Raw genomic sequence first — 26,845 nt, 5'->3', positions numbered from 1 at the left:
AACGTGTCTCGTCATTCCTTAGTACTTCTGTATCCCACTACTTTGCGTATTGATTCTTTCTGACTAATCTTTTAAGCATGAGCCTACTCTTCATCATTACTACGTTGTGATCTGTCTATATTTGCTCCTGGGTACGCCTTACAATCGAGTATCTGAGTTATGAGTCTGCGTCTGACCATGATGCAATCTAACTGAAATCTTACCATATCATGCGGCCTTTTCCGAGCATACCTCCTCCTCTTGTGACTCTTGAACAGAATATTCGCTATCAGTAACTTAAATTTACTACATAACTCAATTTGTCTTTCTCCTTTCTCATCCATTGTCCCAAGCCCATATTCTCCCATAACCTTTTCTTCTACTCCTTCCCCTACAACTTCATTCCAATCCCCCATGACTATTAGACTTTCCTCTCTCTTTGAGTATTGTATTATCATTTCAGTATCCTCATATGCTTTGTCTATCTCTTCTTCTTCAGCTTGCGATGTCGGCATGTTTACCTGAACTGTCGTCTGTGTTGGTTTGCTATCAATTACGATAAGAATAACCCTATCACTGAACTGCTCACAGTAACTCACTCTCTGCCTTACCTTCCTATTCATAATGGATCCTGCTCCTGTTATACAATTTTTTGCTGCTTCTGATACTACTTTATACTCGTCTGACCAGAAATCTTTTTCTTCTTTCTATTTCACTTCACTGACCCCTACTGTATCTAGACTGAGCCTTTGCATTTCCCTTTGCAGATTTTCTAGCTACCCTACAACATACAAGCTTCTGACATTCACGCCACGTTATCCTTTCGTTAGTTATTCAATCTTTTTCTCTTGACCCCCTCTTCCCTTGACAATCCCTTTCTGGAGATCCCAATGGGGAACTATTCCGGAATCTTCTGCCTATGGAGAGATCATCATGACACTTTTTCAATAACAGACCACATGTCCTGTGGGATACACGTTATGTGTCTTTAATGCAGTGCTTTCCATTGCTCTCTGCATCCTCATGCCCTTGATCATTGCAGATTCTTCCACCTTTAGGGGCTGTTTATCATCCCAAGGATGGTAGGGGGGGGTGACTTCTTATTTAGGAAGTCTTCATCCGCCAACACCAGTTTAAGCGGGTACCCAGGAACCAATTTAAGTGGCGACCAAAACGTTTTGATTATGAATCAAAGACGCTATCTCTAGACCGCATGTACATTCTTAGCGACTGTATTGCATTAAATACTGATCTGAATAAGACTGAAAGTGTGCACTTGTGTTGCCATTTGGTTTGAGATAATGCGTAATTACTGAGGAGAGAGAAACGATGTGAGAGCTAAAGAACTTTGCTGAAAGGGCTGACCACATTTTTTGCACATGTTGGTGGGATTCAGCGTAGCCTGAATTAATTGCACGTGTATGTATATGAAGTGTGATTTTTGATGATATGTTGAAATTCATAACCCCTCTCCTAATAAGGCCTCATGTGTGACAATAGACAGCTGTACAGAGACCGTACTGACAGACTGGTACTGGACTCCCCACTGTGGAGTCAGATTACTGATAGTGCGTGAATTTCGTGTTTATCTTGCTTTGGAAGAATGAAAATAATTACAAATCTAGAACAAATCCCTATTCATTAGTATTCCAGTTCATCCAGTCTAAGAAAGTAATTTTATCCTGATATTGCTGTTACAACTGATACTTCATTATGCTGTTTAAAGAATCTAGGAGAAAATGCTATTAAAGGCATGCTATGGCAAGTTCAAAAAACAACGTGTGACCTGCAATCACAGCGTATGTTTAGTGCCAAGTCATCGATCTTTCTCTTGCGTTACCCGTTGCTACATTTTTTACATTAGTCAATTTATTAATGTTTAAAATAAATTATTGGGCTTATTAATTGGAATTTTAAACGACGAAATGATAATCATGGGACACAACGCACCCCGCACCTAAATATCAAGAGCAAACCTTTTGATGTGTACAGATTCGGTGATCTATGAACACATAAACGAAAATTAAGATTCAAGCGTAAGCTTACAAAGTGTCATTTTGCACTTGCATGGTTGATGTTGGTCGACAATAGGAGGGTGGTGGAAAGGTGCTGGTGGAAGAGAAGAAGAGTGACAAGGTCTGTGTGTGAGGAGTTGTATACGGTGCGAGGTATCTGCGCCATTGTTGGTGCAGACAGATCTGAGATTGGTACAGGCAGTGCTGGATTTCCCAAAACCGAAAACAATTAAAGAGACTCAGTCTTTTCTAGGGTTACGAATTTATATGGAAAATTTTCGAATGGATTTGCCGACATAGCACAGCTGTTGACACGACTGTTACACAAAAATTTGAAATTTCAGTGGTCGGAGGAGTGTCAGGAAGCATTAGAGAATTGAGGGAAGTGTAGCATCGAGTCCAGTTCTTGTTTTCCCAGGTTTTCAGAAGGAGGTTATTCTTGTATGCGACGCATGCACTGGGATGTTCTTAGCCAGGAAACTGATGGGAAGGAGCATCCTGTGGCTCATGTGTCACGACAATTGAATGCAACCGAAACGAATTACTCGACTACAAAAAAGGTAAATGCTTAGTGTGGTTTATGGAGCTGTGTATTTGAAGTTTTATTTGTGTGGTAAAAACTTTCGTGTGACAACAGACCTCGCCACGTTGAAGTGGTTACTGGGACTAAAAGATCCATCTAATAGACTCGCACGGTGGACTTCAAGGCTTAGAGAGTTCGACTATGAAGTCATACACTAGCCAGGGAAAATGTGGATGCACTAAGCACAAAAGTAGCCATGGTCAAAGTCCGGGTCACAATACTGTGGTATGGAAGAAAATATAGGACACTGCTTCTGACTATAAGCAGTACCGTACACAGTCACAGTTAAGCACGTACGACGGTCTTCTGTGCAGGAAAACGTGAAACTTCCTGGCAGATTAAAACTGTGTGCCCGACCGAGACTCGAACTCGGGACCTTTGCCTTTCACGGGAAAGTGCTCTACCATCTGAGCTACCGAAGCACGACTCACGCCCGGTACTCACAGCTTTACTTCTGCCAGTATCTCGTCTCCTACCTTCCAAACTTTACAGAAGCTCTCCTGCAGCTCTCCTCGCAGGAGAGCTTCTGTAAAGTTTGGAAGTTAGGAGACGAGATACTGGCAGAAGTAAAGCTGTGAGTACCGGGCGTGAGTCGTGCTTCGGTAGCTCAGATGGTAGAGCACTTGCCCGCGAAAGGCAAAGGTCCCGAGTTCGAGTCTCGGTCGGGCACACAGTTTTAATCTGCCAGGAAGTTTCATATCAGCGCACACTCCGCTGCAGAGTGAAAATTCTCATTCAGGAAAACGTGGTTTGGACCACGAGTAGTGGTGCCAACAAATCTGAAGGAGAAAGGCAGAGAGGTATTGGTGGAAGGGAAGGAGAAGTGTTAAGATCAGTATGTGAGAAGTTGTATAAAGTACTCAAAAGGATGATTTGAGTCGGAAGCTGATACAACTGCAGAGATTTCCACAAGCGTCAAACTCATTTTCTGTTTCGGGGCTTGACGTCATGAGTCAGTTCAGTCGATACCCAGCGGGGAATAGATTCGTTATGATGATAACAGAAGATTTTCCGTTGTACTTAGAAATGATAGCCATGCCAAATCATCAGGCCACGATGGTCGCACAGAAGTTGGTGAACAACTGGATTCTGAAGTTTGGTGTGCCCGAAACGACAATTACCTAGCAGGGCGCCAATTTTATGCCCCATATATAGAAGGAACTTTGTCAGTTGCTAGACGTGAAGTAGTTGAGGACGAGCGCTCACAGACAAATGGGAAGACGGAAAGTGTGCACAGAAAGACTGGTGAGATGCTGGGTTGTTAGCAAACTCACACCATCAGGACCGGGACAAATATCTGGGGTATGTCGTCCGTGCTTACAACTCGGAAGTCCAGATGAATATCGGGTTGTCTCCATATAATATAGCATATGGGCGGAAAAGGCCGTCTCCATGTGACCTGATGAAGGTAGGAAAGGGAAGAAATGAAGAATCAGTGAGCGAGTTCACGAAAACGGTTCTGGAGGTATGGAAACGAGTGCGAAAGGAAAGTACAAGAGCTTTGCAAAAGCACGAGGAGGCACTGAGACTGCCGCAGTACAAAGGGGGCGATGGGGGATGCTGTCCAGTCCATATACGCCGAAATGGAAGACGAAGAAATTCATCACCAGGTACCAAGGGCCATAACAGGTTGTAGAAATCACCTTGCCTGTCAACGATAAAATTCAGCTACCCTCCAGAACGAAAATTGCGGATATTTGGCGTCTGCGGCCTTTTAAGGGTTGTCGAGATGTAATTCCGGCTATTTCGCAGAGGAAAAAAGGGAAGAAGAAAGAGACAGAGAGAAGGGGGAAACAGAAAGATGTGACTGGGCCAGAGCATGAGGTGCCATATGTGTTACGATCTAGGAAGTAGTAGCAAGTATGTGTAATTTCTACTATTATTTAGCTGCGAATGACGTTCCATTTTGTTTTAATTTAGTTATGTTGATTTTATGTGCATGATAGAGCCTAGTAGGGGCGGCAGTCTTTTGAGAAGGGAGGAATGGTGATCGTGATCACTGTGCTAAGATTACCGAAAATGGGAATCTTAGCGGTGACATCTCGTCATCCTCGTCGGGGTAGGCGCCTATCAGGTCCAGAGCTTGAATACAGTAGTACTGCACTCGAGGCAGGAGGATGCGGCTCAGGTTAGTGTTGAACGCACACCAGATGCGGAATGAAGTTGGGAGACTCAAGAAGACATTTGATGGGCTTAAAAGGGGTGCAGAAAACAAAGGAATGGTTGGTGAAGTAGCAGGGAATCTGATAAATTGCATCAGGCGTATGGAATGCTACGGGAACGTATGCGAGCCGGCGGATAGAGGCACAGCATGGTATAAACCGTAAATAAATTACAAAACGTAGGCTTCCGCGGCCGTTGTCACAGTCAGCATAACACTCTGCAGAAGGTCACACACACACACACACACACACACACACACACACACACACACACACACAACAGTGACCGAATTGTCGGTAGTTTTACAGACTGACCGTAACTGGCAGAGGAGAGCAAAGCAACAGAGGTGCGGCACACGACACAGGTATAGAATTTGGAAGGGGAAGTGATGAACAACGCCTCGAGCACTTCGTTCGTTAGTGTACAAGGTGGTGGAGTATGCTAAAACATCGAAAAAATTCCTGTAGTAGTTAATGTTAGAGCTGCACCTTTTTTTAGACTGAAGTTAGCTGATAGGTATACCTGCTCTAACTAAGGAATCACCTTCAGAGGACGTCATGTTTCTAAGTAATTTGCTATATAAGAGGTATCAGAGATAAAGTTAGTGAACTGCTTATAGATTTTTACTTCGAAATTATTGGTATATCGGAGCACCAGTTAAGTAATTTGACAATTCAAAGGCTTCCTTTATCAGGATACAGATTAGCTGACTGTTTTTCAAGGAGTTCCTTGCGGAGTGGGGGAGTGGCCATGCACATAAACAACAGTATTCCGTTTGAATCCATAGGCGTATAACGGCACTGAACTGCACTGAACAGATGTTTGAATGTTCTGCATGGGCAGTTGAATTTAGTGAAACTAAACGTCTAGTTGTTGTTGTTTATAGGACCCCTAACTCTGACTACAGAGCATTTCTGCTCAAGCTAGAAAGGGTTCTTGATTTACTTTAAAGGAAGTGCCAGAAGTTAGTTGTATGTGGTGACTTCAATATTAATTTTGTACATGATTTTGCAAGGAAAAGAATGTTGGTAGATCTCCTAAATTCGTATGATCTGATGCAGATTGTGTTTTTTCCAACTAGGAGGCGGGGGAACAGTAGAACAGCCACAGACAATATTTTTATTAATTCTTCATTACAAGGTGAACATTCTTTTAGTTAAAAGGGTGAATGGCGTTTCAGACTATGATGCACAAATTTTAACACCAAAAGGCTTTTGTACTCAAACAAATGTCACATATTATTACAAACTATGTAGGAAAGCTAATTCAACGGGAATAGAGAGTTTTTCAAACCTCGTCAAGGAACAAGAGTGCCGATAACATACATGACAAACAGAATGCTTTCCTTAACACATTTCTCATGCTCTTTACGAGTTGCTTTCCATTAGAACGTTCTAACCGGGTTACTTTCAGTAAAAGGCAACCTGGGTGGCTGACAAGTGGGATAAGGATATTATGTAGAATAAAGCAGAAACTATATCAAAATAAAGTTGCAGTAGCCCACTACAAGCAGTATTGTGAGGTGCTTAAAAATATTATTAGGAATGCAAAGAGTACATGGTACGCGAATAGAATAGCTAATTCACATAATAAAATTAAAACCATATGGTCAGTTGTGAAGGAAGTGTCTGGTCAGCAGCAAAAGATTGACGATATAAAGGCATTTCGTAGTAAAAATATTTTTGTTAGTGATAAACCAGACATATATATGGTATTTAACAATCATTTTCGGAGCTTTTCTGGTGAATGAAATAAAAATTTAGTTTCTACAGGGAATGAAGTAACTCTCTTGGCAAATGCCTTTCGGAGATTGATATCTGAAATACTCCTCTGTGATACAGACAAGAGGGAGATTGAGTCAATAATTAAGTTACTGAAGACTAAGGACTTTCATGGATATGATGGAGTGCCTAGCAGAATATTACTGTGCTGCACGTGTTACTTCTGTATTTACTCGTATTTGTAATTTTTCCTTTAGGAATGGTCAGTTTCCTGAACGATTAAAGTACTCAGTAGTTAAGCCGCTTTATAAAAAGGGAGAAAGGGATAATGTAGATAGTTTTAGACCTATTTCTATGGCATCAGTGTTTGCTAAAGTTATTGAAAAGGCTGTGTATGTAAGGATAATTGATCATTTTATATCACATAATTTGCTATCAAATGTAGAGTTCGGCTTTATGAGTCTTTTCACAATTGAAAATGCTATATTCTCTTTCCTCTGTGAGGTGGTGTATGGGTTAAACAAAAGGTTTCGAACGTTAGGCATATATTTTGATTTAACTAAGGCATTTGATTGTGTTGATCACAAAATATTGCTCTAGAAGTTGGACCAATACAGAATATGGGGAGTAGCTCACAACTGATTCACGTCTTACTTTAGCAACAGACAGGAAAAGCTAATTATTAAAAGTGTTGAGAATGTCTGTGACGTGGGGTCTGAGTGGGGTACGATCAAATGGGGGGGGGGGGGTACCCCAGGGATCAGTGTTAGGGCCACTCCTATTTCTTATTTAGATAATTGGTATGCCCTCTAGTATTATGGGTAACTCTAAAATATTTCTGTTTGCTGATGACACTAGCTTGGTAATAAAGGATGTTGTGTGCAACATTGTCTCGGTTTCAAATAATGCAGTTCATAACATAAGTTCATGGCTTGTAAAAAATAAACTAACGCTAAATTACGGTAAGACTCAATTTTTACAGTTCCTAACAGACAATTCAACAAAACCTGACGTTTTAATTTCACAGAATTGGCATATGATTAGTGAAACCGAAGATTTCATATTTATAGATATTCAGATAGATAGTGAACTGTCGTGGAAAGCCCACGTTCAGGATTATGTTCACAGACTTACATCTACATCTACATCTACATCTATACTCCGCGAGCCACCTTACGGTGTGTGGCGGAGGGTACTTATTGTACCACTATCTGATCCCCCCTTCCCTGTTCCATTCACGAATTGTGCGTGGGAAGAACGACTGCTTGTAAGTCTCCGTATTTGCTCTAATTTCTCGAATCTTTTCGTTGTGATCATTACGCGAGATATATGTGGGCGGTAGTAATATGTTGCCCATCTCTTCCCGGAATGTGCTCTCTCGTAATTTCGATAATAAACCTCTCCGTATTGCGTAACGCCTTTCTTGAAGTGTCCGCCACTGGAGCTTGTTCAGCATCTCCGTAACGCTCTCGCGCTGACTAAATGTCCCCATGACGAATCGCGCTGCTTTTCGCTGGATCATGTCTATCTCTTCTATTAATCCAACCCGGTAAGGGTCCCATACTGATGAGCAATACTCAAGAATCGGACGAACAAGCGTTTTGTAAGCTACTTCTTTCGTCGATGAGTCACATTTTCTTAGAATTCTTCCTATGAATCTCAACCTGGCGCCTGCTTTTCCCACTATTTGTTTTATGTGATCATTCCACTTCAGATCGCTCCGGATAGTAACTCCTAAGTATTTTACGGTCGTTACCGCTTCCAATGATTTACCACCTATGGCATAATCGTACTGGAATGGATTTCTGCCCCTATGTATGCGCATTATATTACATTTATCTACGTTTAGGGAAAGCTGCCAGCTGTCGCACCATGCATTAATCCTCTGCAGGTCCTCCTGGAGTACGTACGAGTCTTCTGATGTTGCTACTTTCTTGTAGACAACCGTGTCATCTGCAAATAGCCTCACGGAGCTACCGATGTTGTCAACTAAGTCATTTATGTATATTGTAAACAATAAAGGTCCTATCACGCTTCCCTGCGGTACTCCCGAAATTACCTCTACATCTGCAGATTTTGAACCGTTAAGAATGACATGTTGTGTTCTTTCTTCTAGGAAATCCTGAATCCAATCACAAACCTGGTCCGATATTCCGTAAGCTCGTATTTTTTTCACTAAACGTAAGTGCGGAACCGTATCAAATGCCTTCCTGAAGTCCAGGAATACGGCATCAATCTGCTCGCCAGTGTCTACGGCGCTGTGAATTTCTTGGGCAAATAGGGCGAGCTGAGTTTCACATGATCTCTGTTTGCGGAATCCATGTTGGTTATGATGAAGGAGATTTGTATTATCTAAGAACGTCATAATACGAGAACACAAAACATGTTCCATTATTCTACAACAGATTGACGTAAGCGAAATAGGCCTATAATTATTCGCATCTGATTTATGACCCTTCTTGAAAATGGGAACGACCTGCGCTTTCTTCCAGTCGCTAGGTACTTTACGTTCTTCCAGCGATCTACGATAAATTGCTGATAGAAAGGGGGCAAGTTCTTTAGCATAATCACTGTAGAGTCTTAAGGGTATCTCGTCTGGTCCGGATGCTTTTCCGCTACTAAGTGATAGCAGTTGTTTTTCAATTCCGATATCGTTTATTTCAATATTTTCCATTTTGGCGTCCGTGCGACGGCTGAAGTCAGGGACCGTGTTACGATTTTCCGCAGTAAAACAGTTTCGGAACACTGAATTCAGTATTTCTGCCTTTCTTCGGTCGTCCTCTGTTTCGGTGCCATCGTGGTCAACGAGTGACTGAATAGGGGATTTAGATCCGCTTACCGATTTTACATATGACCAAAACTTTTTAGGGTTCTTGTTTAGATTGTTTGCCAATGTTTTATGTTCGAATTCGTTGAATGCTTCTCTCATTGCTCTCTTTACGCTCTTTTTCGCTTCGTTCAGCTTTTCCTTATCAGCTATGATTCGACTACTCTTAAACCTATGATGAAGCTTTCTTTGTTTCCGTATTACCTTTCGTACATGATTGTTATACCACGGTGGATCTTTCCCCTCGCTTTGGACCTTAGTCGGTACGAACTTATCTAAGGCGTACTGGACGATGTTTCTGAATTTTTTCCATTTTTGTTCCACATCCTCTTCCTCAGAAATGAACGTTTGATGGTGGTCACTCAGATATTCTGCGATTTGTGCCCTATCACTCTTGTTAAGCAAATATATTTTCCTTCCTTTCTTGGCATTTCTTATTACACTTGTAGTCATTGATGCAACCACTGACTTATGATCACTGATACCCTCTTCTACATTCACGGAGTCGAAAAGTTCCGGTCTATTTGTTGCTATGAGGTCTAAAACATTAGCTTCACGAGTTGGTTCTCTAACTATCTGCTCGAAGTAATTCTCGGACAAGGCAGTCAGGATAATGTCACAAGAGTCTCTGTCCCTGGCTCCAGTTCTGATTGTGTGACTATCCCATTCTATACCTGGTAGATTGAAGTCTCCCCCTATTACAATAGTATGATCACGAAACTTCTTCACGACGTTCTGCAGGTTCTCTCTGAGGCGCTCAACTACTACGGTTGCTGATGCAGGTGGTCTATAGAAGCATCCGACTATCATATCTGACCCACCTTTGATACTTAACTTAACCCAGATTATTTCACATTCGCATTCGCTAATAACTTCACTGGATATTATTGAATTCTTTACTGCTATAAATATTCCTCCACCACTGGCGTTTATCCTATCCTTGCGGTATATATTCCATTCTGTGTCTAGGATTTCGTTACTGTTCACTTCCGGTTTTAACCAACTTTCCGTTCCTTAATGCTGCTATTTACACTATTTGAACGGTATCTGAAGTAACTTATCGTTCAACACGGAAATTAATGTACTTTGCTTATTTTCATTCGCTTATGTCGTTTGGTATTATATTTTAGGATAACTCTTCCCATTCGAAAAGGATATTTTTGGCTCAGAAACGGACGGTTCAGGCAATAAGTGGTGTAATTTCGCGAACTTCTTGTTAACCCCTGTTCACTAGCATGGGGATTTTGAAATTGTCTTCTAAATAAATATATATATATATATATATATATATATATATATATATATATATATTCTTTACTGTCGTTCCTTGTTAAAAATATCAGCTTATTCCCAAGAATAACCAGCTTTCACTCAGTTAATACTCGGCAGAAATCAAATTAGCATTTGGATCGGCATTCCTTAACTCTTGTGCAGAAAGGTGTGCAGTATACTGCTGCATCCATTTTCAACAAGCTCCCACAATAATTCAAAAAACTTAGGTGTAACCCACGCGCTTTAAAATCAAAACTGAAGACTTTCCTCATGGGTCACTCCTTCTATTCTGTTGAGGAGTTCCTTGAAAATTTAAGCAGATTCTTATGTTATATTGTTGATTTCGTTTACTTAAACTTATGGCCTGACTTTTCTTGGGTTCATAAACATTTTATTTTTATTTGTTAGTACTTTTATGTTATAACCTCATGTACTGACACGTTCCGTGATCTTGGAGATTTGCTCCTGAGTTTGGTCCTGCGGAACTTGCCGTGTAAATAAATAAATAAACAAATAAATTGGAAGACATAGTTAACTAAAATCTAGAAGCTTTACAGGGAGTCTTGAAACTGCTGGATACCAAGATTATGTTGGCGAGACTTTTGAAAGGAGAAGCGACAGCGTGTTGGGCATGCAGAGAGCAGTGACAAGCCTGCAGGATCTTTCCTCACGCTTTATGCGGGCCGCTAGGTACTAATTTGTTATTTACGGGTTGGTTCTTGCTGGGGTTACGTAAAGCGCAGAAAGGACTGCAACCAGGGTTGAGTTTGGTAATGGCATCCAGCAAGCAGAACCTTCCATTTTGCTACCACTTGGTATCCGTGGAAGCAAAGGCTGACCGAGCATGAGTATACATGCTGGTTGGATTTCCAGAAACGCGAAATTCTAGAGTTATATGATCAACCTGTCGTATCCTGTAAAGTGAAGGGGTTGGGGGGGGGGGGGGGGAGGCGGTTGAGGAAGTTCGTGGAAACGAGGACTTAAAGGATATTGCTAATCACGGAAGATAGAGGGAAGAATTTCAAAATTTCCATAGAGGAAGGATAACTCCGTGCCCATCCATGGTGATACACATCGATCCGAATGCATATGTGGTGCAATAATGTCAGGGGTCAGACAATTGAACATCTCACAGCCTCAGCTGCACTGGCCAGAGTCAACGTTAGGATTTTTGCCCGAGCGCAATATAACAGTTCTGAATCGGACTTCGGAGCTACGCCTAATACTGACCCTTGGATCAATTCGTCTCCGAGAAAGATGGGCGCTTCTCAGCCGAGCGGCTGATGCAGCATGTCGCGCGTTTCAGAGGAGGACAGCAGCGAGTAACAGTCCTTTTGAGCCCCACCGTACCGAGCGCTATAGTGGCCCTGGTCCTGTGTTGCGTTGCTTTCATTCTTATAAGGCGAAAAGCCAGCAAACAAAAGAAGCATCAGTGGTGAAAATCCAAGTGGACTCGATACCAAGGGCGTGTGAGGAGAAGGGAAATCCAGAATTCCTGGTGCTCAGTGCTTAAGTAACAGTGTAACATCAGGTCCCGTGCGCGGGTGGGTGAGACAAAATACCTGAAGTACCACGAAATAGAATACGTTATTATGAACACTTATCGCGGCAGTTACGGTTCGACTTCAGAATCGGGTCTTCCCACGGCAGAAAATAATGTAGTACCGTCACCGTGGGAGTTTTAATGAGAATTTGCGGCAGTGGATTGCAACCATACCCGCAAATCAAGCGCGAATTGTCGATAATAATATTGTGCAACGTGAAGTAGCAAAGTATGTCGGGACGACATGGGGGCAAGATTTGCTCAGCGTGCGCAGAGGGATTGAAAGCAGCTCTTGCCGCAAGCCGCCATCGAAACCAGCGGACTGGCGCTAAGCTACTGTGTGTCAGTACGTGACCTGAAGAGGTGCAGTCGTAAAACGTATGCACTTTGCCGAGTATAAATAGAGGCAGTCAAATAATACGAGAGTCTGTAGTGACGACCGCGTTGTGCTACACGGTCGCCCACATGAAGCTTCCGAAGGAGGACCACAGTACCAGTCCTTGGCGGGGACTCAGTGAGACCGTCTGAGTTCGCAAGGGATTTGGAGCCAGCCAGCAGCGCTTCAGACCAAGCCTTCCAGCAACACGGTCGACTTCTGCTCGAAGGCAGGGAGGTCGCGTCCCAGCTGCTGCAGAGGACTCCCTCCCACCAGCATCCGCATCCGCATTCCGCTGTCGCTGGGAGCGAATCGGCTTGGCGGAAGCACCATTTGTCACTGGAGGTCGGCGCGAAGCCATCACCGGAGAGTTCGCTGCTGGGATAGCGTGCCTCGTCGTTGCTGTCGCAACTGGGCCACGGGCAACGCAGCTGCGTCCCCTGAAAAGCAGAGCGACTAAACCGCAGAGTGGGCCGAAACTGACGTGAGCGGGACAACGGACGCCTGCCTGAAGCAATGCAAAATAAAATGTTAACAGATGCTGCAGCGTCTCTCCCAGCTGTGGGCTACCTGTGGCCCACTCCACAGGCTCCCATCCAGCTTCCCCGTATCTCTGGTGACGTCAGTGGTTATTTGGAATAACAACTCTCGATTGTCGTAGGAGGTAGTCTACTCTTCGATAGAATAGGAAGCGCGTAATTTGTCAGGCGATGAATCGTTAGCGCTCATCGACGAGTTCTGATAGTCGCTTATTCCTGTTGTCTCTAAATGCCACACATTTCGGACTGCGTTTTCGAATGACTCAACGGCGGTTTGATGATGTTAACGAAGGCATGATTTAGTGAACGCTTGAGCCTCTTCCGCTAAGGACCCAGCCGTATTTCGAAGAGGGTAAATCCAGTGACAGGGAGACGAATATGGCCGCAGCGTCCTCGACAGTTATCCAGTAGTGATCCCCTCCAATCCGTAGCTCAATGAGGACCTCATCTTATCCTGTTACGGTATCACCGAGTTGTGAATTACTACACTACTGGCCGTTAAATTGCTACACCACGAAGATGACGTGCTACAGACGCGAAATTTAACCGACAGGAAGAAGATGCTGTGATATGCAAATGATTAGCTTTTCAGAGCATTCACACAAGGTTGGCGCCGGTGACGACACCTACAACCTGCTGACATGAGGAAAGTTTCCAACAGATTTCTCATACACAAACAGCAGTTGACCAGTGTTGCCTGGTGAAACGTTCTTGTGATGCCTCGTGTAAGGAGGAGAAATGCGTACCATCACGTTTCCGACTTTGATAAAGGTCGGATTGTAGCCTATCGCGATTACGGTTTATCGTATCGCGACATTGCTGCTCGCGTTGGTCAATATCCAATGACTGTTAGCAAAATATGCAATCGGTGGGTTCAGGAGGGTAATACGGAACGCCATGCTGGATCCCAACGGCCTCGTATCACTAGCAGTCGAGATGACATGCATCTTATCCTCATGGCTGTAACAGATCGTGCAGCCACGTCTCGATCCCTGAGTCAACAGATGGGGACGTTTGCAAGACAACAAACATCTGCACGAACAGTTCGACGACGTTTGCAGCAGCATGGAGTATCAGCTCGTAGGCCATGGCTGCGGTTATCCTTGACGCTGCATCACAGACAGGAGAACCTGCGATGGTGTACTCAACGACGAACCTGGGTGCACGAATGGCAAAACGTCACTTTTTCGCATGAATACAGATTCTATTTCCAGCATAAAGATGGTCGGAACAGTGTTTGGCGACATCGCGGTGAACGCACATTGGAAGCGTGTATTCGAAGCGTGTATTCGTCATCGCCATACTAGCGTATCACCCGGCGTGATGGTATGGGGTGCCATTGACGGCACTTTGGACAGTGGACATTACATTTCAGATGTGTTACGACCCGTGGCTTACCCTTTTTTCGATCCCTGCGAAACCCTACATTTCAGCAGGATAATGCACGACCGCATTTTGCAGGTCCTGTACGGGCCTTCCTGGATACAGAAAATGTTCGACTGCTGCCCTGGCCAGCACATTCTCCAGATCTCTCACCAATTGAAAACGTCCGGTCAATGGTGGCCGAGCAACTGGGTCGTCACACTACGCCAGTCACTACTCTTGATGAACTGTGGTATCGTGTTCAAACTGCAAGGGCAGCTGTACCTGTACACTCCATCCAAGCTCTGCTTGACTCAGTGCCCAGGCGTATCAAGACATGTCAGTTCTATTATAATATATTTGTCTAATGAATACCCATGAATACCCGTTTATCATCTGCATTTCTTCTTGTTGTTGCAATTTTAATGGCCAGTAGTGTAAAATGTTTCATTTTGATTTCTTGAGATACAGACAGTTGTCCCGAAATGTAAAGAAAACTCTTGTATGCGGTAATTGTAGCATGAGTGTTGTTCCGTGCGATTCTCAACGTCAGGCGTATCAGCCGTCGTCAGTGTGACATAGCGAATGAAGACTCATATTTACTTTTCAATATGTAAATAGTCTCTTTTATAGTTATTTCTGATTCATTCACATAATTCTGTAACGAGATCAGCTGCATAGATCAGAGCGCGATTTACTACTTGGCAGTCATTTACAGATTGTAGCAGTGGTTGTAGTAAGATGTCCCAGAATGTAGAGCCTGCTGTTGAACCTTATGGACAAACTTTATTGATCATTCAACTGAATGTCGCCAAAGTAGCCGATCACCTAATTACAGGATCTTTACACTAATCCAGAAGTGAGGAGTGAAGACTAGATGAAATATTCGTATGCCTCATTTTTTGGAACAACAACTAAATTTCACTCTTGAAACAAATCTTCCAATTCATGACAATGTTCATGTGTTAAGAGATGTCGCGTTGAAATTCATTCTGAATATTTATACATTTCAGTTACTTCAGATACGGAGGAATAGGTGTTACGTTAAATTCGTAAGCGGACCACAACCATCTGTCCAGACACTCTGTGATCATAATGAAAGCGAAACGGAGAACACAAAAACGGCCGAACTACTAAATGTCTTTTTCCAAAACTGTATCACAGGGGAAGATCGCACTGTAGTGCCTGTTTTAAAGCGTCCCGATATAAGGAACCGTGGGATAGCAAAATAACATTGCTCAACAGAGCGAAGTCCACTGGACCTGACGCGATTCTAGTACGATTCTAGATAGAGTATGGGAAAGATCTCGCCCCCTCCCCCCCCCCTCCCCCATTCTGGCAGCAGTGTACCGTAGGTCGCTGTAGGAGCGAAGTGAATCTGATGATTGGAAAAAAAGGACAGGTTATTCCCTTTTTCAGTAAAAATCAACGAACAGATATACAAAACTATAGGCCCGTATCTCTGATGTCGTCGTTTGAAGAATTATGGAACGTATTGTATGCTCGCGTATTGTGATATTTCTGGAGGCCGAGAAACTCTTCTGTGGAACCAATATTGGTTCCGAAAACAACGATCGTCTGAAACCCAGTTCGCTCTGTTCGTCCAGGAGACCCAGAAAGCAGTAGATACAGGTGCTCCAGTATATCCCATGTTCCTTGACTTCCAGAAGGAACTCCATACAATATCGCACTGTCGCCTAATGAACGGCGGAATATCAGACCAACTGTGTGACTGGATTGAATATTTTCTAGCAAGCACAATACAGCATGCCATTCTGAGCGGAGAGGAGTCTTCAGAGGTAAAAGTAACTTCGGGCGTGCCCCAGGAGAGTGATAAAAAACGCAGTACAAATGACCTATTAGATAACGTCGGAAGTCCCATGCAGCTTCTAGCGGATGATGCTGTTGTATGCAGGGAGGCTGTGACGGTTGATAATTGTAGCGAAAAGCAGAAAGATGTGCAGAGAATCGACGCTTGGTGCACAGAATGCCAATTGACCTTCACCATGAACAAATTTTATGTATTGTGAATACATTGAGAGATGCAACCTTTATGAATAGGCAGTTGCATAACAATGACTGGAAGTAGTTATTTCCATAAAATACCTAGTTATAAGCGTGCGGAACGATTTGAAATGGAACGACAACATAAAATAAACAGTCAGTAAGGTAGACGTCAGAAGGAGATTCATTGGAAGGATCCTCGTGAAATGTAGTCTATCAACAAAGGAAGTCGGTTACAAATCACGGGTTCGATCCACAATCGAATATTGCTTGTCAGTATAGGATCTGTACCAGAAGAGACTGATAGAGGAAATAGAGAAGATCCAAAGAAGAACGGCGCGTTTTGTCACAAATTCGCTTAGTAAGTACGAAAGAGTCACAGAGATGGACTCCAGTAGCAGACGTTGGTAGAGAGGTTTCCTGCATCACGGTGTGGTTTAATGTTAAAGTTACGAGAGCATACGTTAATGGTAGAGTCAACAATATATTGCTTCCACCTACTTATATCTCCCGAAGAGACCATGAAGATAAGATTGAAGAGATTCGAGTCCACACAGACTCTCACCGGCAATAGTTCTTCCTGACTGGAACAAAAAAGAGTGCTAGACAAAGGACCGTCCGCCACACACCGTAAGATGATTTGCGGAGTATAGATGTAGATGTAGATAGAGATGGAGATCCAGACGAAAGGCTTCTACAGGCGAATACAGGTTAATGCCACGGGGGACATAAATTTGATCTTCTGTTGGACGTGTAGTAGTAATAGAAGGCACCATGACAGTTGTTGTGTAAGTGAATGCTATTGCGGACTACATGCACCTCATTCTTAATGTCTTCCCCGAGGGCGATGACATCTTCCAGCAGTATAATTGTCCTTCTCATTTAGCCAGTATCTTTCTTCAGTGGTTACAGATGCACGATAGCGGCCTTACGTTGATATCTTGGCCACAAATGCGCCTGATCCGATCAGGTGGGACACATACGGGACGCTATGGGGCACCAGGTCTGCGCCCACGAACGACTGGCCAGTAGGTTACGGGAATTACGAGTACATGAGCTGCGTGTAGACATCTGGTGCCACATACCTCCGCAAAAGTACAAATGACTCGTCGAGTCTACGCTAGTAATCTGGTTGAAATAAAGTTTTCGCTCACTAGTGTATATTTACAACTACGTATTCATATGTTCTCTTTATAGTGAAATTTCGATATACTTCTTTCTTAACTTTATATTATCACTCCAAATAAAAGAAAACCTCGTAAACTTTCTTGCTCATACGTTATTGTTGTTGTTGTGGTCTTCTGTCCAGAGACTGGTTTGATGCAGCTGTCCATGTTACTCTATCCTGTGCAAGCTTCTTCATCTCCCAGTACTTACTGCATCCTTCTGAATCTGTTTAGTGTATTCATCTTTTGGTCTCCCTCTACGATTTTTACCCTCAACGCTGCACTCCAATGCTAAATTTATGATCCCTTGATGCCTCAGAACATGTCCTACCAACCGATCCCTTCTTCTAGTCAAGTTGTGCCACAAGCTCCTCTTCACCCCAATTCTATTCAATACCTTCTCATTAGTTATGTGATCTACCCATCTAATCTTCAGCATTCTTCTGTAGCACCACATTTCGAAAGCTTCAATTCTTTTCTTGTCTAAACTATTTATCGTCCACGTTTCACTTCCTTACATGGCTACACTCCATACAAATACTTTCAGAAACGACTTCCTGACACTTAAATCTATACTCGATGTTAACAAATTTCTCTTCTTCAGAAACGCTTTCTTTGCCATTGCCAGTCTACACTTTATATCCTTTCTACTTCGTTCATCATCAGTTATTTTGCTTCCCAAATAGCAAAACTCCTTTACTACTTTAAGTGTCTCATTTCCTAATCTAATTCCCTCAGCATCACCCGACTTAATTCGACTACATTCCATTATCATCATTTTGCTCTTGTTGATGTTCATCTTATATCCTCCTTTCAAGACACTGTCCATTCCGTTCAACTGCGCTTCCAAGTCCTTTGCTGTCTCTGACAGAATTACAATGTCATCGGTGAACCTCAAAGTTTTTATTTCTTCTCCATGGATTTTAATACGTACACCGAATTTTTTTTTGTTTCCTTTACTGCTTGCTCAATATACAGATTGAATAACATCGGGGAGAGGCTACAACTCTGTCTCACTCCCTTCCCAACCACTGCTTCCCTTTCATGCCGCTCGACTCTTATAACTGCCATCCGGTTTCTGTACAAATTGTAAATAGCTTATCGCTCCCTGTATTTTACCCCTGCCACCTTCAGAATTTGAAAGAGAGTATTCCAGTCAACATTGTCAAAAGCTTTCTCTAAGTCTACAAATGCCAGAAATGTAGGTTTGCCTTTCCTTAATCTTTCTTCTACGATAAGTCGTAGAGTCAGTATTGCCTCACGTGTTCCAACATTTCTACGGAATCCAAACTGATCTTCCCCGAGGTCGGCTTCTGTCAGTTTTTCCATTCGTCTGTAAAGAATTCGTGTTAGTATTTTGCAGCTGTGACTTATTAAACTGATTGTTCGGTAATTTTCACATCTGTCAACACCTGCTTTCTTTGGGATTGGAATTATTATATTCTTCTTGAAGTCTGAGGGTATTTCGCTTTCTCATACACCTTGCTCACCAGATGGTAGAGTTTTGTCAGTACTGGCTCTCCTGGGGCCGTCAGTAGTTCTAATGGAATGTTGTCCACTCCTGGGGCCTTGTTTCGACTCAGGTCTATCAGTGCTCTGTCAAACTCTTCGCGCATCTCCCATTTCGTCTTCATCTGCATCCTCTTCCATTTCCCTAATGTTGTCCTCAAGTACATCGCCTTGTATAGATCCTCTATATACTCCTTCCATCTTTCTGCTTTCCCTTCTTTGCTTAGAACTGGATTTCCATCTGAGCTCTTGATATTCATACAAGTGGTTCTCTTTGCTCCAAAGGTTTCTTTTAATTTTCCTGTGGGCAGTATCTATCTTACCCCTAGTGAGATAAGCCTCTAGAGCCTTACATTTGTCCTCTAGCCATCCCTGCTTAGCCATTTTGCACTTCCTGTCGATGTCATTTTTGAGACGTTTGTATTCCTTTCTGCTTTCTTCATTTACTGCATTTTTATATTTTCTCTTTTCATCAATTAAATTCAATATTTCTTCTGTTACTCAAGGATTTCTACTAGCCCTCGTCTGTTTATCTGTTTACCTACTTAATCCTCTGCTGCCTTCAGTACTTCATTCCTCAGAGCTACCCATTCTTCTTCTGCTGTATTTTTTTCCCCCATTCGTGACAATTGTTCCCTTATGCTCTCCCTGAAACTCTGTGCAACCTCTGGTTTAGTCAGTTTATCCAGGTCCCATCTCCTTATATTCCCACCTTTTTGCAGTTTCTTCAGTTTTAATCTACAGTTCGTAATCAATAGATTGTGGTCAGAGTCCACATCTGCCCCTGGAAATGTCTTACAATTTAAAACCTGGTTCCTAAATCTCTGTCTTACCATTATATAATCTATCTGATACCTTCTAGTATCTCCAGGATTCATCCATGTGTACAACCTTCTTTTATGATGCATGAACCAAGTGTTGGCTATGATTAAGTTATGCTCTGTGCAAAATTCTACCAGACGGCTTCCTCTTTCATTTCTTACCCCCAATGCATATTCACCTACTATGTTTCCTTCTCTCCCCTTTCCTACTTTCGAATTCCAGTCACCCATGACTATTAAATTTTCGTCTCCCGTCACTATCTGAATAATTTCGTTTATCTCATCATACATTTCATCAATCTCTTTGTCATCTGCGGAGCTAATTGGCATATAATCTTGTACAACTGTGGTAGGCGTGGGCTTCGTGTCTATCTTGGCTACAATAATGCGTTCACTATGCTGTTCGTAGTACTTTAGCCGCACTCCTATTTTTTTATTCATTATTAAACCTACTCCTGCATTACCCCTATTTCATTTTGTATTTATAACCCTGTATTCACCTGACCAAAAGTCTTGTTCCTCCTGCCACCGAACTTCACTAATTCCCACTATATCTAACTTTAACCTATCCGTTTCCCTTTTTAAATTTTCTAACCTACCTGCCCGATTAAGGGATCTGACATTCCACTCTCCGATCCGTAGAACGCCAGTTTTCTTTCTCCTGATAACGACGTCCTCTTGAGTAGTCCCCGCCCGGAGATCCGAATGGGGGACTTTTTACCTCCGTAATATTTTACCCATGAGGACGCCATCATCATTTAATCATACAGTAAAGCTGCATGCCCTCGGGAAAATTACGGCTGTAGTTTCCCCATGCTTTCAGCTGTTCACAGTACCAGCACAGCAAGGCCGTTTTGGTTAGTGTTACAAGGACAGATCAGTCAATCATCCAGACTATTGCTCCTGCAACTACTGAAAAGGCTGCTGCGCCTCTTCAGGAACCACTTACGTTAATGATGTAAATAATGTTTACTCGTTTCGTGCACGTTACTAAATTCGGTAAAGTAGCTGCAGTACATAGCAGCTGTTTACGCGACGAAGAACTTTGGTTCAAGCCAATCGCTATGGTCTTCGAGAGCTGTAAAAGATATACTAGCGTAGACCAGTGAGCAGGGCATTACAGCTTCTCGGCCACGCTGTACACCGTTGACCATTCTTCCCAATGGCTTTGTGTCATGATACTTTTTTCACAGGAAACTGGAGACGATCGCCAGGCAAGACTGGTTAGAAGACAAGTAAAGATTTAGAAGCACACATCACTGGGGGAAAGATACTGCCTACAGCAAAATTAGAGAGGCCTTTGGAGGAAAGAGAGTTGTATGAACATCAAGTGCTCAGAATGAAAACTATTCCTAAGCAAAGAAGGAGAAGCTAAAAGGTGGAAGGAGTCTTCAGAGGGTAGTTGTAATGGAGATAGACTTGCAGGTAACATTATAGAAATGGAATAAGAGGAGATGAGAGACATACTGCAAGAAGAATTTGACAGAGCACTTAAAGACCTAGGTCGAAACAAAACCCTGGCAGTAGACGACATTCCGTCAGGCATACTGATAGCCTTGGGAGAGCTAGCCATGGCCAAACTATTCCATCTGGTGTGTCAGATATATGAGACTGGCGAAATACCCTCACATTCAAGAAGAATGTAGCAATTCCAATTCCAAAGAAAGCATTTGCTGACAGCTGCGTGGTATGAAAATGACCGAACTATCAGTTTAAAGAGTCATGGTTGCAAAATATTAACACGGATTCTTTACAGACGAATCGAAAAACTGGTAGAAGCCGATCTCCGTTTGGATTCCGGGGAGATTTGGTCACACTGACGCTTATTTTAATAGAAATCATTCGTAAGCAGAGAGAAACCTTTTGACAATTTTGAATGCAATACTCTCTTTCAAATTCTGAAGGTAACAGGGGTAAAACACAGGAAACCAAAGGCTATTTTCGTTTTGTACAGAAACCAGACGGCAGTTATAAGAGTCGAGGGGCACGAGAGGGAAACAGTGGTTGAGAAGGGAGGGAGACAGGGATCTAGCCTGACCCTAATGTTATTCAATCTGTACGATGAACAAGCAGTAAAGGAAGCCAAAGAAAAATTTTGGGTGGGAATTAAAGTTCAAAGAGAAGAAATAAAAACTTTGAAGTTTGCCGATAATGTTGTGATGCTGTCAGAGACAGCAAAGGTCTTGGAAGAGCAGTTGAACAGAATGGACAGTGTCTTAAGTGGTGAATATAAGATAAACATCAACAAAAGAAAAACAAGGGTAGTGGACTGAAGTCGAACTGAACTAGATGATGCTCAGGGTATTATATTAGGAAGTGATGGATGAGTTTTTCTATTTGTGCAGTAAATTAACTGATGATGGTCGAAATAGAGAGAGTAAAAAATGTAGACTGGCAATGCCGAGGAAAGCGCTACTGAAGAAGAGAAATTTATTAACATAGAATTATAGTTTTAAGTGTTAGGAAGCTACTTGTGAAAGTGTTTGGATAGACTGCAGCCACGTATGGAAATGAAACATATCCGATGAACAGTTTAGACAAGAAGAGAACAGAAGGTTTTGAAATGTGGTGCTACAGAAGAATGCTTAAGATTAGATTGGTAAATCACGTAACTAGTGGGGAGGTACTGAAAAGAACTAGGGAGACAAGAATTTGTGGCACACGTTGACTAAAACAAGAGTTGGGTTGACAGGAGACTTCAAAGGATCACCAATTTCGTGTTGAAGGGAAATGTGGTGCTTAAAAATCGTACAGGGAGACCAAGAGATGAAGCATATTAAGAAATATGTAGGTTGCAGAAGTTATTTGGAGATGAACAGGATTGCGTAGGATACAGTAACATGGAGAACTGCATCAAATGAGTCATCAGAGTTAAGACAACAACAACAGGTGTTTTAATTCCCGTGTACTTTGGAAGAACAATAATAATATTATTTTAATGATTAAAATTGCCTAACCCCCTTTCTACGTTTTATGCCTTTCCTATAGCAGCTGGCGTCCAGATTATCGGATGAAACGGTTCTATATTAGGCTGAGTACTTATATCATTCCTGAAAAGTAATAATTAAATTGACAAGTACATTAACTGTTAATTTTCTGTTCCTCTTTCAAATTGATGTGAAGTAAACTCTTTTTCAGATATATTAAACATTCCTTTGGGGAAAGAAATAAATAAACTTATGCCTTGCTTTCTTTTATGACACTTTGATTTTTAATTTGTCCTATTCTAGTGCTAGTAATGTATTTTGTGGGATTTTTTCTTCCTGAGACATTTACTCCCTCCTCTCATTAATACAATCGCCGTATAACTAACATGAATGAAAATTATTTAATAGTTTTCGTCTGTGACCGCTAGCAGAAGAATGCAATTTGTTCTGATGTATCTATTAAAAAGGCTCTACTGCACTGTTGTACATTTTGTCGGTGTACACACTGAAATTCTCTCGGGTTTCCAGGTAGGTAAAAGTGCTGAAATGATAAGGCTTCGACGAACGCCAGCTTGAATCTACCTCATCTCGTAACTACACCCTTATATATACAGGATGTAATGGGTATAAGTACGGATATTTCTATTGGTGACTGAGAACAGTGTGTTGAACAACATTAGATCAGTACTTACTTAACTTGCAGACTAAGAATTACAGCTATTAGTTGTAGTGTGCTTTTAAGTTGGTTAGTACTACAAGTACATGTGTGAAGCGTAAGCCATTAAGCTTTCTTTCCCCTGACTCTATACTGACAGGCGTAGTCCACTTCGGCATGCAGTTACAACGGTGCAGAAAACATTAGGCAGTAAATTATATGACACATTTGTGCGAAGACTGCTCGACGCAGAGAAAAACCCAACACCCTGATGTGTGGGCATATAAAGGTAGCACATATAAAAATATCTCTACTTATATCAGTTCCATCCTGTATGTGTGTTTGCCTCAGCGTGCGTGTATGCGTGTGTACGAGCGAACATAACGCAAACTGCTTTTACAAGAACTATTATTCGTTTTTGACATCTAAGAAATTGTATCAACGCACTGTTATTGAGCCACACATTGATTGAAACACTGAGAAGATGAAACTGGTGGAAAATATTTAGAGCTTAGGTCAGGATAATTTGTAACAGATGAACCTATTAAGACTGCAACGTTGGGAATTAATAATCAATAAAATTCGTACCAAACGTGTGATTCTCCCACAACATTTTTGACATGTATGAAATTAACAATCAGTTGTGAAGGAAGTTTATTTTACCTATTTACTTTACTACGTAAAACATTTATGACTTCATTAAACGTATGATGAAAATAAATCTAGATGTATAAGATCCACTACTATAGCACACGCTTAAATTAGTTTGGTGAAAACGAAAGCCTCTGGACAGTCAGTCCGTCCACAATAATGAAACCTCCTTATAATTCTGAGTGAATTTTCGTGCATCAACATAGTTTCACGTCTTTTTGTCATTTATTTATGAAATACTGTCTTTGTTCCTTAAAACCACTTAGAGCACCAATTCATCAAAATGAGTTAAAGTTTTGTATGCAGCAATAAAATTCTTAACCAAAAAAATTGTCGTAATTTAATGTCACCTGCTGCAAAGGATATTAACACAACCATCACTCTATCAGGCACTGAAATACATTTTATGAGTTATCGAATCTGGTTTGGCGATTGATGCACCAACAACTGTCCAGTAAACTCAGATCAGGTTAAAGAAAGAGGGAATATGCTCGCATGCCCAAATTTTTAGGAAAACTTTTAAAGCTGCTGAGGGTGTTAGAGTGAGGCTTTTCCTTGAGAGCCTTTCAGTTTAAATAAACAGCAACATATTTTCGATAGGAGTGGTTTTTCGCTGATTCCTTCCTTTTCCCTGCTGCAGCAGGGCATTTATAGGATATGAAAAGAAACGTAGTGGTCAGGAAAATTTAGATGGTTTGTATATGTGAAACTTAAATAACGCGAAACTAATTTTACACCTCAGATCGGGTTTTACGTGCGTGTTTTATGTGTACAAGCAGGCTAACTGGGTATCTCGAAAAGATGAAGATGTGAAGAAAATTTTTAAGGTTGTTCGAAATCAGATCATAGGAATACGTCGAAAAAATTACAGCCATTTGCTGTGCATAGCGGTCTCGGAATCCATGGCTGGGTTTTGGTACCCAAAAAACAAGTCCTTAAGTTGTTTCTCGATAAATAATAAATATTTTTCAAAAATTAGAGATGGGTCTTCTAGAAAAGATACCATTAAAATTTTAGCAATTTGCTGCGGTTATTTATTATTTAGATTTCGCCTCCAATAGGATTTTACGTGTAGAAGTTAGGTAATTTCGAACCTCTGTATCTTGGAAACTGGAAAATATCTCAGGAAAATTTTCAGGGTTATTCTAGGTCGGGATCTTAGGAATAAATCCTGAAGACTTTAACCATTTTCTGTGCATAGCCATCTTGGAATCTTTGGCTGGGTTCTCGTCCGCTATGACGGCCAAAATATAGTAAAAGAATCTTTTTTGGGATTTTACTAGGAACCGTCGATGAACTAATGATGCCTCCAAAATTCACATTAAGCGACCGAAGCCCACATCAAATGCAAAAAGAAGCAAGCAATTTGCTCCTTTTGCCTAAGCAGGAGAAAGTGTGTAATATTTATATACCGGAGGATGGTGACACTAAGTCGGTCCTTGTGTAGGTATACATGCTGTCGCATGCATACCGATCACCACAGATTTTTTTCATTCAACATTTTCTGTTGCAAGATGAGGTTTTATTTGCCACAGCAGTTGTAAGATATCTCGCCTCCAGAATTCTGCCTGGGGGACAAGGTATGGAGCCCTCGGAAACACTTCATGTAACGACTTAACTAGATCTCAGCAGCAGCTACTCTGATGTACGCCATGTCATCACTACCGCGATGCTCTCTCTCTCTTTTCCTTTACCTTTCCTATGACTGATCTGATGTGGCCTACTACGACTTCATCTCCTATGCTAATCTCTTATCTCAGAGTAGCACTTTTACTCAGCAGCCTCGATTATTTGACACATTACAATCTCTTTCTTACTTTACATGTATTGTCCTCTTGTTGCATTGAAATTATTCCTTGATATCTTAACACATTTCCTATTACCATATCTCTTCTTCTAATCAGTGTTTACACACATTCCTTTCCTTTCCGATTCTGTAGAGAACTTCTTCGTCTCATATCAGTCCACTGGACTTTGAATACCTTTTGTAGAATTGCATCTCAAGAGCATAGAATTTTTATGGCTTTTCCATAGGGCATGATAAATTTTTATTCAGTTCTGTGCTCACCTTACATACTCAGAAGCATCTTTTTCAAATTGAGGCCGAAGTTTAATGGCAGTATGTTCAAAACTAACTAGACATGTCGTCTTTATCTGTGCTAACCAGGTTCTTATACGCATCTTTTTGTATCGTCCGTTAAGCGTTAGTTTGTTTCCAAGATAGCAGAATTAGTTCCTCTACTTCTGGGTACCCCATTTTTGATGTTAAGTTTACCACTACCTCATTCTTGCTGTGTCTCAAACTTTCGTCCTTCTTTGGTTTACTATTCTCATTCCATTCAACATATCCTCTAATTCTTCCGCACTTTTACTGAAAATCGAAATAGATCACCAGATATTGCGTTCTCCGAATATCGTATAAAAACTAATACATGATACACATTGTGCTGTCTTATAATACATTTATTTACTACTGGGTTTGGTTATGGATCTTCTTCACAGTGCTAACACAAAAATGAAAACGAAGCGAAAACTGTGGATCTCAAAACAAATTACATTTTCATGAGAATTATTTGTCGGAAACTAAGTGTACTTACGAAAAATACCTAGTGCAACAACTTCACAAGACATACAAGCTATTTAACAAGGAAAGTATATGCCGTTCTTGACTTGAAAACGTAAGAGAATTAATTCTTAACACCATAGTGCAGGCTTAACCAAGTAGAAAATAG

Source organism: Schistocerca americana, chromosome 1 (genome assembly GCF_021461395.2).
Source record: "Schistocerca americana isolate TAMUIC-IGC-003095 chromosome 1, iqSchAmer2.1, whole genome shotgun sequence".
Lineage (NCBI taxonomy): Eukaryota > Metazoa > Arthropoda > Insecta > Orthoptera > Acrididae > Schistocerca > Schistocerca americana.
Note: the sequence above shows the minus strand (reverse complement) of the source record.